A 12,448-nucleotide genomic window follows, 5' to 3' on the forward strand; every position below is an offset into this window, starting at 1 on the left:
ATAGAGGCAAGACGCATCATAAAAGAGCCTCACTTTTTATCATAAGCGCTAAAAAGAAAAAAAGGCATGCTTTTCCTTTGTGCAATCAGCTTTCACATCTTAAAAATAAGTCAATGTGTTTGTTATAGAATTATCACACCATGTGAGATTGACTGACTATAAACCCTGCATTCACTATGGAGTTCTGCATGCCAAAAGGTATGAAATCTCAGGAGAAAATAAAGGCTCAACGGCACAGAACAGGGTGAAGACATTGCTTCTTTTATTCAGTGCTAAACAGTGGTGGCAGTGATGTCACTATATTAGATTTCTACTGCACAACTATTACAAACTACAAAAACATTTATGATAATAGGATTGTTATGTTTACTAGAAACCTAAAAAAAACCCTCAAAAATAATTACTATCAGTCAGAACCATCCATTCACATTAACTTCATTAATTCAGTACATGCAGTCTTTACCTGCTTACAATGCAATACAATGGAATTGAAACAGCAAACAACCCAAGATCATCACACTACCACCACCGTGTTTCACTGTTGCTATGATGTTCTTATTATGAAATGCTTTGTTACTTTCACAACAGACATAACAGGATGCAAACCTTCCAAAAATGTTTACTTTTGTTTCATTAGTCCACACATTATTTCCCCAAAAGTCTAGTTGATCTTTTTTTGGCAAACATGAGCCTTTGAGTTCTTTGGTCAGCAGTGGTTTGTACCTACTAAATTCTTTTTGAACTTTTGTGTTGCATTATGTCTTTCCACATATGTTTGTCTGCATATTTGCAACAAAACTAATCCAGAGAAATTTAGTAACTTTTAGTTACTTGCATAAATGTACCATACTCTGGACTAAGCATATAGTGTGCACTCATCAGACACTTACATTTTATTAGTTCTGGGATGGACTTCCTTTCGCCTTCAAAACTGCCTTAATTCTTAATCTGTGAACAGACGTGGAAAGATGGGTACACAGTCATAAAGGGATGGAACTGTTGATACAGGGCAGGAAGACTCCACGCTTTTTTCATTTTATACACCAAATTCTGAACCTACCATCCAACTGTCATAACAGCAAATGAGACTCGGACCAGGTAATGTTTTTCCAGTCTTCTATTGTTCGATTTTTGTTAGTTCGTGCAAATTGTAGCCTCTGTTTTCCGTTCTCTGCTTCCTGTTGCTGTTGCCTTCCTATCAGCTTGAAGCAGTCTGGGCATTCTCCTCTGACCTCCGGCATCAACAAGGCATTTTTGTACAGAAAACTGCCGCACACTGGATATTTTCAGACCATTCTCTGTAAACCCAAGAGATGGTTGGGTTTTATAGTTTCCACTTCCACTTGTGGACGAGAAAACCACTTTAACTGATCCTGTGTATGTCACTCAGTCTAATTGGCAAGTGAGTCTCCTGGTATTGTTCCCACAGCAGCAGGAAAGTGTGCCCCGTTAGCCATGAAGTGTGTAGAAAAGCTTAGACTGCAACATAGTAGCTGAAAGTCTAAAGTCTTAGAAAGCCATAATAGTACTCATACTGGACAATTTATGACATCCTTATATGCATAATTAATGATGATATCGTTCATGGTTATGTTAAATACCAACACTGGATATCACGACTTCCCTGGAGGCAGCTTTCCTCAAGATGTAACAAAACAACAGTTAATTGTAACCATGTACTAGGGCATACAGTTAAGATTGAATCATGATCTTGGATTCTATTTATATCAAACTTGATTAAATCTCACAATGTTTAGGTGCTTTTAGGAAAGGACATCAGATCACAAAACACACTATATGGACAAAAATACTGGGCCACATACACATCACGCATACCAGAGATTATCAGCCATGGAAACCCATCACATGAAGCTCCCGGTGCACAGTTCTTCTGCTGATGTTGTGGTTTGGAACTCTGTAGTTATTGAGTGTTGGAGACTTTTATGCATCATGTGCCTCGGCACTCTGCATCCCTGGTCTGTAACTTTACATAGTCTGCCACTTAGTGTTTCCTAAACGCTTCCATGTTGCAATAATGTGACTTACAGTTGCTCGTGGAATAGCTAGGCGGGAAGAAATTTAACAAAGTGACTTATTGTAGCGGTGGCATCTAATTACCGAACAAATGCTCGAATTCAGTGAGCTCTTAGAAACCTTCACAAATGTTTGCAAAGGCAGATTGCACGGCAAGGGAACTGAACATATGTGAGGTGTGCCCCAAGACTTCTGTACATGAAGTGAATGTTGAAATGCAGCAGCGGGAAGCCAGTTGCTAAGATATTACACTGGATATGTGACTGTTTACACCAAAGTCATTAGGGTTCATGCTTTGGGTGCGATTGATATCAACAAAACATTTCATGGTAGTTTTGAATTCATACAAACACCACCAATCAAATGACTGACAAGAAAATAATATGAGGCCCTGCAACCCCACAATAGTGTCGGTGAATATATTGTCACAGCTTGTTATAATCAAAGCATCGCCAAAGTGGTGCCATCACAGACTAGAAGTCTGGCATCGAATTTCAAATTAATATATGCTTCTCTGTATTGAACAACAGTGTAGTAAACAGCACAGGACAGATACTGTACACTTCCAGGTGAATCCATCATGAAGTAATTAGATGTTAGAGTGAATCAACCAGCACTGTTAAAAGTTATTTTTACTGTCTGAGGTGATACACGACCATCCTAAAATAAAAGTCTTATCCTTCCTTTGCCTTGCTCGGTAAGTATATGGCTGTCCACATTTTCAAAGGCAAGATGGTAAATCAGCTGTGAAGACTGTGACAGCTGAGGATGTTGTGTGCGTCTCTTTATGTGTGTACATTTATGCACTGTACACATGTGCTCAAAGGTCCATATTTGCTTGTGTGTGTTTGAACTTGGCGTGGCGTCTAAGACCTGCAGACGAGACGGGGATTCATCCTGTCTGACTGCAGCTTATCACCGGATTGGCTGTCACTTAATGAGATATCAGCAACCCAGCATTTAAAATGTGGAGGACAGAAAATACATGCATACACAAACTGACTGTGGACTAACCAGTGATGTGTTTAGACAAGTTCAAAGTGTCTCAGTTAACAATGTTTTAGTCGAGACTGTCTAACATTGTTCCGCTGCTGATTCGCAGCTGTACCGAGTAAAGGAAAAAACAGATGGGCTATTCTATTCTGTTCTGCCTTACTTGCTTAAGACATGTTTTTATTTTCACTGTTTGCAGGATGAATTTGAGATCCATCATGCTGAGGTTCCTCTGAGCTCACTCTGACTTTTGTCATTACAAAGGGAAGAAGCAGGACAACAAATGGTTGTAGTTCAATGAGCCATGTAGTCCAATGATCTTTCTAATAGCAAAGAATGCCCAAGCCACAGTGACAGCGGGTGACAGTCCACATTCAGAGGCTCATCCCCATTAACCCTCACTCTGCCTGTATACTCCATTCCTCTGTAGGCTGGGTGTCAAGCCTATGTGAAATGTGATGTATTAGGTGCCAGCAGGTAAGCATAGGCTCTCCAAAATGTTATTAGGGCTCACTGCAGCAGGATTTAATGGGGGATCCAAGTAAAGAATAAACGCTAGGCATGCTGGAGTTGGTGGATTACTGTGGAAGGACATTCTTTCCAAAGAATAAGCAACTAAAAGAAGGATGCTGACAACTGCTGCGAGATCCCAGTTGATGCAAAAGGCCCTAAAGAGTGAAGAGAGCTAAAGGCTTTGTTTGAAGAATGGAAAAATGCATGTGTGTGTTTGTAAAGCTGATGTTTTTCCAGCCCATGTGGAGCCGTCATAGTCCTGTCTGTGACCTCTGTCGTGAAGCAAGTGACTGCCTGCAAAATTGATGCAATGCCAGGAGACAGCAGATGTTTGACTGACAAGGGGGACTGGTAGCTGTAGAATAGAATAACAGCGGTTAGATTTTGGTTTGAGATTGCTCAGGGTTTATGGAATAGATTCTCAAATATTCCAGTAATTTTCCACAAGGGTCAGACAGATATGAAATACTTCTGGTATATGTTAAGACTAATGTTAGTTTTGCACAAATACTCAAATTTGCTCAGTTTATGTAAATGCAAAATTATATTTGTTCAACCTTTGCTGTTATTAATGACCATAGCTGACAAATCAGACAGCCTTGTTACCCTTTAAATTCCACATGGCCACCCATCATCCTCATGAATCATAGCTAACAAACTCTAAGCTGTCCTAAATGCACTGGACATGTAAGACACCCATGAAAAGCCACATCCAAACACACACTGACATAAAGTCCCAGGTGCCTGTGCAGAATGACATCACATTGCCTGAACACAATGAGGACTTTCAGAGGTGCCGGTGGGTGAGAACCGTCAGCAAAACAAGCTCCGAACCATACATCAGAAATAAAGAAAGGAGAAAAAAAAAGGTCCCTTCTAAATAGTATGGAAAGTGGAGATGAGAGCCAAAGCAGTTCACAAGCAGCTGAATCCAGTTAACGCCTGGAAAAAATTATAGAAACATTTGACGGGAGAGGAGGGGGCACCAGTGTCTGACAATTTGGAGAGGTGTGTGTGTGTGTGTGTGTGTGTGTGTGTGTGTGTGTGTGTGTGTGTGTGTGTGCTGACAGCTGAGGGGGGTATACATATTCAAAGAAACAACATTCTTTCTCACAACGTGACTCTGTGTAGTCACGGACTTCTGGCCTTGTCTATTTTTTGATTCCGAGTCTCTGGAAACAACCGGGTGTTTGTGTGCGAGCCATAAGCTGTCAGCTTTACCTTATTAAAATGTCATTGACTCTTAAACTGCAAATTTATGCAGTGTTAACCAGCGCCTGATGGCAGAGCTCACATATAGTTTCGTTCTGGCGGGCAGGCTGAGTCAGACAGACTGTGTCAACCAGAGATAAGCTTTATTACACAATGTATGCACAGGGCCCGTTTGATTGATGCTTCTCCATTATTATTATGTTCTGGCAAGGTAATGTATTCCAGACTTCCATAAAAGACCAGCTTTAAATTAGTTGTGTCAAATTGTGGCGGCAGAGGTGTTGGCCCTATCTCTCCCATCTGTACTTCGAAATGAGGTTGTGCTGACATTGTGGTGGGGGGCAGAGGTGATGTTCGATGCAGTTCAGGAGCGGGAGATTCAGCTATCCTGGATTTCTTTCCCATTAAATGATAGCCCCCCGCCCTACCCGTCTCTATGTAAAGTAGTCTTTCACTCCTTACAATTTTTGGGTATCAATTAAAAAAAAAAAAAAAAAGAGCATGTACTTGTTAGCTTCCTCTGAGTGCTTGCTGATATGCTAAGGCTAATAGGAAAGATAGGTAAGGTACATTTCAAACACTAAAACATCCAGTTTTGCTTATTCTTTCCTGGGCATCACAAGCATCTGAATTATCCCACTAATTAGCAATGCGACTGATTCCTTTCACCCATCTGGATTCCCCCATGCTCATTACAAATGATGGGTAGCTGACACAACCTTGGCCAGACTTTGATTTTATCTCTCCCTGTCATCTTACCAGCAGTAATAATGATCGGAAAGGCTGTGTTACAAGACTATATTTTATTCTCATTTCACCCCTTTGGCAACTCATCAAGGTTAGAATGGATCTAAGATACTGTGTATGTGTGGAATGTAACAGTTTTGCCAGATTGAGAAATGGAAGAAAACTGAGATTCCCCCAGTACCCAAATGCACAGATATACACAACGCATTGTTGTACCATTGTAGTCTGTGTGAGTGGACATTTGGGTTGTTGAGGTGAATGCCACTGGGAAACCTCCACATACCTAACTTTTAGCCCAGATGTGCTCGAGTTGTCAGAGTGATCACATCTGTCTTGATGTGTGGGTGTTTAAATGTGTCTAACTTTGTATAAATATGTCTCTGTGTTAGTTTCCCAACATATGTGGCTGTCTATATGTTTGTCTGAGAGTATACTATTTGTCCCCAGTCTCATTGCTGCTGATGGATCTCAGTTAATGTTTAGCAGCAAAGGGACTCATCTGTTAATAGCCTTAGCAGTTTCACCACTTTAAGTGTCTAGCCTTTAGAGGGGTGATTACAGTTCGGCTGAGCAATATTTAATGCTTTAATGCATTTACTTACTCAGCAGTGATTAACTTTAACTGACTTTGTTGTAAAGGTAGGCATTTAAAGACGCTATTCCGCTTTCTGAACCACTGGATGAAATGCTGAAGCATAAGCACTGCGTCTCCCCACTCTCTTCCCATTGCATTTATAACTAGCAAGGTGGTGCACATGAGTACCAAAGACAAAAAACAAACAAACAAAAAAACCCACAAAAAGAAAAATAGTTCAGTCTATGTAGACAATGTAAAAATGCTTCAAATGGTTGTGATGTGCATTACGCCATGTGCCAAATCTGCAGTTCTTCCCTTTTCTTGTTGATTCACTGTTTGTATCTCTGCCCTGCAAGCCCTAAACCTGCTGTAATATAAACTCTTATCTTAAAAACATCCCAAAATGTAAAAATGTGGACCCAAAAGCAGACTTAATACTCAAAGTAAAGCAAAGAGAAACAATCCAGCAGTACAAGACTGCAAACAAACTAACAGAACCCAGGAACTTGCTCAGGGACACAATAAAGAGAACAACATATGACCTCATGAAGACAGGACTACTTACACAGAAGGGGCAGATTGTGGATGTGGGGACAGCTGGAAGAACGACACACAGGTGCAGAAAATCAAGACAATCAGAAGTGGCATGTAAAACTCAAAGCAGCTCACAAAGAACAGCTAACTTTCAAAATAAAACAGGAAACAACCCCAAATATAACTACTAAACCCAGTAACAAATAACTCACAACAAGATGAAGTGATAGGAAAGGAGAGGATGCTGGGATTTAAACTTGAGACGGAATTTAAGCAACACAGTAGTTTGTAACATAATCATGACCTCTATCAATTTGTGTTTCTTGACATGGATTTCCCTGTGTTTCCCAAGATTAATTTCATCCCCTTAAATAAGATTTTCCATCTGTCTCATATATACTGACTCATGTCCATATAAAATTATGCTCCACATTGAAAACACAAAAAGGTCCATATTTGGAAGCTGGAGGGATCAGTGGTGGAGTGATTAATTTTGCCACTTACAGCATTGTTGAAGTGATGTCACTCTGATTTAAGTGATATGTATGTTTATGTCGGGGGGAAGAAAAGGGGATTTAAATTATTTTGAATGTGGCACGGTTGTTGGCGCCAGTTGGGCTACTTTTGAGCATTTCTGAAACTTCCGATCTTTTGGGATTTTCCCACACAACCATGTCCAAGGTTTCCAGTGAATGTTCCAAAAAAGAAAAAAAAACAGCAAACAGTTCCCTGTCTGAAATGCCTTGTTGATGACAGAGGTCAGACGAGAATGACCAGACTGCTATGAGCTGATAGAAAGGCAACAGTAACTCTAATAACTACTTGTTATAACCATAGATACAGAAGAGCATCTTTGAACACATCATACCTTAAAGCAGAGGGGCTACAGAAGCAGCAGAAGAGCACACCGGCTCCCACTCGTGCCAGTTAAGAAACGGAAACTGAGACTACAAATCACACAGACTCACCAAAGACTTTATTTCAAACCAGTTTTTAGGTTAGTCATCAATTATTTAGTTTTTACATACAACATAACTGGAGGTCTGATATTTTAGTGGCTATTGTACGCAGCAACTCTAATAGGATGTGACACTCAATAAAAAAGCAATAATTTTTAATCCAAAAGTATCATTTTCAAGCGGTGACGCTAAATAGATAATAAAAAATGATTATGCACAAAGCTAACAGGGTGTTTTTCATGCTGCAACTCTTATTAACGAGTCATTCAAGGCAGAAATTTAATTAGACTTTTGAGGTACCTGGGGGGAAAAAAGACGTCATTTAATAGCAAAAGCCTGAGATCATCTTAGGAGGCACCACCAGGCCAGCTACTGACACTAACAAAGTAGATTTCATTCCAAGATCTTCTTTGATGTATATATTGCCAGTGTTGGGTTAGAGGTTACCTCTTCACCTACGCATGAAGTATGAAAAAAAAAAAAGCACAGCCCTATGAGCAGTGGGAAGTTTATTGTTCAACTGACAAAGAAAAATCACCTCGGAACAGATTTCCTCCTCATCAACCCTCCTAAGTAATTTAATTTAAAATGGGAGTTTGTGGTTATATGAAATATTTAGTCATACTTACCTCCTTTGACTTTATCTAATGTGACATATAATCTGATAGCTGCCTCGCAGATACTGTTTTAATCATTGCCAATAAACTTTTTAATAAATTTAAGATGTTCTGTATAAGTCTTCAACAGGCCCACCCAGGACATCTGGTGGCGACATCAGAAGTAAGCTGATCTCTTTAAACGTCACCCCAAAACATACTCACGGACACGCTCTCACTGCCAGTCATCCCAGTTCTCATGACCTTGCTGACGAGGAGTACCAAACTCAGGTGTTTTCAGAGTGTGTGGTTTCCAGCCGGGCTGCTGCTCAGATGAAGAAAAAAAAATGTCTTCTATATAACAGCTTTAAAACGTTTACTTTAATATATGAGCACATCTCACAGATGGCTTAGGAAAAGATGGAATATTTGTGGAGTAAAATGTTAAGAGATAAATATCTTTCCAGTTACTTCAGCCGTCCATTTGTCATTAGCAACTAAGCTCTCTCTAGAGGTAAGGCAATATCCACCATATCCAGTACTGCAGGCTTGTCTGTTGATGCATCTCCATTCATAAACTCTTTAGAGTGCTCATTAATGGGACGGCGGGTGGGCTACGATCTCCAAACCAGTCTTTTTCCATACATCAAGCTGCACACCTTCAGGTTTTCTGCCATGACAGCAGCCTGTCACCCTCTGCTTTGCTTTCACAAAGAATTAATTTAACTATGCACAATAATCACACAACCTGACGTCTTGTTTGTTTTGGATGTTGTTCTGACTCTCGGATGTCCATTGGGGGAAAGGCTGGGTTACACTCACATATCATGTGGGTTGAGGACCACACAAAACCGAGCTGATTCATAAACAGAAGTGTCAAGACTGATTGATATCACTTCCAAGGAAAAACAGGTGAGAGGGAACAAGAACAGGCACAAGATGATATTGCTAGTGATTTGTATCTACTGTGCAACTCTGAGAATTGCTTAAAATGGGTGTGATTGCTATGACATCATCAAAAACATGAATTAAGTCCCAGTTGTGGTTGCACAACATGCCTTAAAACCACAACATTGCATATTCACTCCTGGTGCTAATATAATTTCCATATGTTCCGTGATACTGTATTTTGTCAATTACTTGACATGAATCATGGTTGAGTGCCAACAAAAAGACAGATTCTGCTCTGCATATATTGCAAATACATCAGGTCAGAGATATTCGGTGGGACACGAAAAAAAAAAAATAGAAAAGTCATACCATTGTTGCACCCATGCAGAAAAACACCTGATTCAACAAATGGTTTCTTTAATTCTTTTTCTTGGGTTCCATCATGGCGTTAAGACAGAAAACAGCATGAAGATATTTTGGCCAGATTGTAGGCCCTAACCTCATATTCCACACAATTTCAAGCTCAGTTAGCAACATGGTTAATTCGTACTCACAGTTGGTAGAGCTATGCTTTGTGATTACACTGCCCTGTGGAGGCTAAAACAACCCACAGCTTAGCTGTCGTCTTTGAATGTATGAGCAGATACTAATCTGCAGGAAATGGCAGATCAGACTTTCACATATTGCTTTTTAATGAACACAGCATGTTGTCCAATGATGCTCTAATGGGCTCATGTGATGCATCATCAGTGCTGGTCATTTGGACACCAATATCAATCCCATATTACCCAGCACCATCTCCACATTTTGGCCTCATCCCAGGAACTAAGCAGTGTCAGGACATCAACAGAGTAAGACTTTGTGAGTCTTTTCTATATCGATGTTGTCCACCAGAATGGTTGTAAATGGTAATGCTGAGGAATGAAAAAGAATAAAAGACACCTAAAGTGTCAGGGAACACTTTAAGAAATAAATATCACAAAGTGCTTCAGAACAGAAATACTCCAAAAAACAAAAGAAAGAGTTAGTAAAAAGTAAGCAAGTTTCAAAAGATGTAATTTTAGCTGCTTTTTAAAAGAGATCAAAGAGTCCAAAGATCTCGGGCTCATAGCGAGCGAGTTCTAGAGTCTCGGGGCCATTGTTGCAAAAGCTCTGTCTTCTTTAGTTCACAGCCTTCCATGATGCACAGCAAGCAGGCCCTGATCACATGACCTCAGGGACCTGCTGGGGTTGTATGGATGTAAAAGTTCACCGAATGTGCTGGTGCTTGTAAGTCAAAACCAAAATCTTAAGTTAAGTAGACTCTGAAGTTAATGGAGAGCCAGTGCAGCTAAATGTATGAAGTGATGTGCAAATACGATCCGAGATCATGCTAAATACACTCATCTCTGTCACTTAGAACAGCTTTGGTCATTCCAGGTTAATTCCTTTATTTGTGTTTAGATTCTTGCTTGTCTGGCTGGTTTCAAGTGAAATCTACTCAGTTAATAAACTATAAGACTGCATACTTCTTTGTGTATAGTAAACTGAATTTGATGTGATTTGTTGGAGTTATTTACTTAGTTGCAGGCCGACTGCCACATCTGCAGAACCTTCATCTGACCCCAGCATGCTTCAGTTTTTGATTGTTGCTCAGTATTCAGTGTTATAGATAAATACTGGAGATTACAAACCAAGTCTTCAGGGGCTTTAAGTACTGAGAATACACCTCATGTTGAAACAGTGGAGAGTTTAATCCCTGCTACAAATTTCCCATGTGGAGCATTTCTAGGTTATATTTCATACTCAGTGCACTGACATGCCTTGACCATGATTTTATTTTCCAACTGAGCAAAGATTATTCTGGACAGTTGTTCTGGACAATTAACCTTGTTTTACCCACACCAGCCTGATTACCGAAAGTCAAGAGATCTGGACACGCAGCCACGCAACTGTCTGACCCTGTCAGTCCCCTCCCCTCCCCTCCCCATCCTGCCTGCCTCTCTCATAATCAGTTGCATCCTGCTGCCTCTTGGAGGAAGGAATGTGACACAGAATGAAGCGCTCCATACACAAACTCCAGGATGAGTTATTTCAGTTAGAGTGCACGTCGTTAAGTTTGAATTTATCACCTCCCATTGCCCAAATGTTTGTTTGGCTTTGTTTTAAAATATAAATGACGATAGTTTTGTAGGATATTTAAAAACCTGAGTTTTACAATATTCCCTTTAAAATAATGCTAACATCTATAAATCAAAATGCATTTTTACTGTACGTGTGATGTCCTCCTTTTCTGCTGCTGCTGCTCCAAACATTATCAAACAAAGCTCTGACAATAATGCTTTGATGAGTGGAGAGTAATTACTCGTGTGCTTTATTCAAATTGGATGTATGTTGACATTTTGAGTCTGTTCAGAGAAATAACCCACTTCAGATGAGCATTAATCTGATTAAGAGCACAATTTATTTGGGTTTCCGTGCTCAATAGAAACCCTTCCTGCGCTGCTCACGGCCTGCCAATAGACCAGAAGAGCCCAACCACTATGAATGGCCAACAGCTGTGTATATAGAGGGAGCACATTTCCCCTCGCGCTGAGGAAATAAAACACCCTGTTTCAGGTAAACACTGAGTCAGAGCTCACACAGCATACACATATGTGCAAGGACAGCATTTTAAATTTGCATGCATTATGTAATATTAAAAATGTGTTGCTTATGAGAATTGGTGAATGTCGCTATATTTGAATATATACAATAGGTTGTCATTATATTTACAGTCTGTATGTTTTATGTTTCTACTAATTTATCTAATTGAGCCCCTAAGTGGGTAATGCCACTTCAGTTTCTCTCAAAATGAGATGGTTTTAGGGGACAAACATTTGGTGCCAAGGCGCTTTGCTTGTGTGGAAACTTTTTAACACCGGTTGCAGTTCAAGCACGTCATAAATTATCTCCATACAATTTCCACTTGTAAAACATTTTTACTCACTGCATCTGCTTGTAGCCGTGTTTGCCTGGTGAAACATTATACTTTTGTGACAATATTTCAATATCTATCTCACTCTCTTATCCATTAAAAGAAGACTTCTAATTCCAGTCTAAAAAGAAATATTGTACTGTGAATTCAAAATTAATTTAAAAAAAAAGAATTTTATCACCACAGGTTTCAGGTCAAAAAAATGTAAAGCTGTAATACTGGCAGTAAAGATGTCTCCTCTAAACTGGCAGCCCCCAAACCTCAATTCATAAACCTGTCTTGAGATTATGTGTATGGTTGAGACACACAGTCTAACTACTTGGCCAGCTAAGCAATGGAAACAGTTCCTGCATGAGTATATTCTCACCGTTGATGGTGCATTTGAGAGAGCTAATGCACTAGCCTCGGTATGGTTAATACATTTCTATGAAACAAC

This window comes from Copadichromis virginalis, linkage group LG8, assembly GCF_057382275.1.
Source record: "Copadichromis virginalis isolate Kocher_CV1m ecotype Utaka linkage group LG8, C_Virginalis_male_GT1.1, whole genome shotgun sequence".
NCBI lineage: Eukaryota > Metazoa > Chordata > Actinopteri > Cichliformes > Cichlidae > Copadichromis > Copadichromis virginalis.